At 41.4% G+C, this 1,549-nt stretch overlaps 1 long non-coding RNA gene across 1 annotated transcript in view; it reads right to left on the reverse strand.

Annotated features, from left to right (window-relative positions):
* Positions 1 to 824: 824 nt before the first annotated feature.
* The window catches only part of LOC123520964, a 2,881-nt gene continuing 2,156 nt past the window's right edge, over positions 825 to 1,549 (reverse strand). The window contains exon 2 of the long non-coding RNA XR_006679475.1: positions 825 to 938. This is a non-coding gene — a long non-coding RNA (uncharacterized LOC123520964). The remainder of the gene's footprint in view (positions 939 to 1,549) is intronic.

Below are 1,549 nucleotides of genomic sequence, written 5' to 3' on the forward strand. Positions count from 1 at the left end.
GGATGATAACTTCAGACCAGTGATGAGAGAGGTGATACTGGGAGGCTGGAGGGAGGGTGGGTTGGAAAGGGGGAATCAATTACAGAGATCCACATGTGACCTCCTCCCTGGGGGATGGACAACAGAAAAGTGGGTGAAGGAAGACGTCAGACAGTGTAATATGGGACAAAACAGTAATTTTATAAATGATCAAGGGTCCATGAGTGAGGGGGGAGCAGGGAGAGAGAGGGAAAAATAAGGAGCTGATTCCAGGGGCTTAGGTGGAGAGCAAATATTTTGAGAATGACGAGGGTAACGAATGTGCAAATGTGCTTTATACAATTGATGTATGTATGGATTGTGATAAGAGCTGTATGAGCCCATAATAAAATGATTTCTAAAAAAGACCACAACAGGAAGGGACTTTTGAAAGTACTTTCTCTTCTAAGCACATCTGCATTTGAAGAGCAATACACCTGAGAAGACACTTGAGAAAAACAAAATGAGTGAGTCCTGAGATGGTTGCCTTGGGGAAGAAGACACCAATGAAAGTGAAAAAAGGTAGAAAGATACCAGATTGTTAAGTATAAAAATTCAAGCTCCCTCCCTCTTCCCCTCAGCTCCTCCCAAACAATTTACCTTCTTTGGGATTACTAACTCACTATTTTAGTGGGTAGGAGAGCTAAAGAGCCAAGTGAATCCTGGCTGCTCTTAAAGTCACATACAGGCACAAACACTTTAGCTTACCCCTTCTTTGGAAGCTAGTACATAAAGGCAAAAGTTCAACACTATTAACTAGATCATATTTTTCAAGACTCACGTGATCCTCTACACAGGGCATCTTCTGTGCCTCAGGAAGTGAGCAGCACTTGGTGCCCACTCTTCCTAGGCCTCTTGAGGTCTCCACGAGAGTTGGCGTTGACACTTGTGGCACTTTCTGGGTGTAGCGAATTATGAGCCTGTGACAAAATAGTCCATGTGTTGTCAGCTAAGTCAAAAAGGTTTTCTAATATAGTACTTCAAGCAAAAAACACAGCCAAAATAAAAAATCAACTAGGAATCTCTTATTTTCCAGTTCTAATATCATCTCCATTTCCAAGCGTCCAGGTAGCACTATAGAAAGGCCTTGTACTGAGCAATTCTGTGGATCTAGCTTTGAATTACACCTGTCTCACATCATCTGAGAAAAAAAAGCATATTTACTTTATACCAGAATTCCATGGTATTAATAAACTTATTCATTGTTTCTTTGCTTTCCTAACTACCTATTGAAAGCCTGGTAAATATTAACATGTCTCTGAATTTGAACTATAGGAATCAATTTTCTTATATGTAGCATGGGGAATGACACAATCACTAAAGACAAAATGGGTGCATAAGCAAATGTGCTAAGAAGCTGATGGAGCCCGGCTATTAGAAGATAGAGCATGTGGGGTTTTAAAAGCTTGAAGTTAAACAGGTGGCCATCTAGCAGGGAAGCAACAAAGCCCACATGGAAGAAGCACACCAGCCTGTGTGATCACGAGGTGTCAACGGAGTCAGGTATCAGGCATTAGAAGACCCCAAACAA

The sequence above is a fragment of the Echinops telfairi genome, unplaced genomic scaffold, assembly GCF_000313985.2.
Source record: "Echinops telfairi isolate 266 unplaced genomic scaffold, ASM31398v2 ScPeMD7_7468;HRSCAF=8506_0, whole genome shotgun sequence".
Taxonomy (NCBI): Eukaryota; Metazoa; Chordata; class Mammalia; order Afrosoricida; family Tenrecidae; genus Echinops; species Echinops telfairi.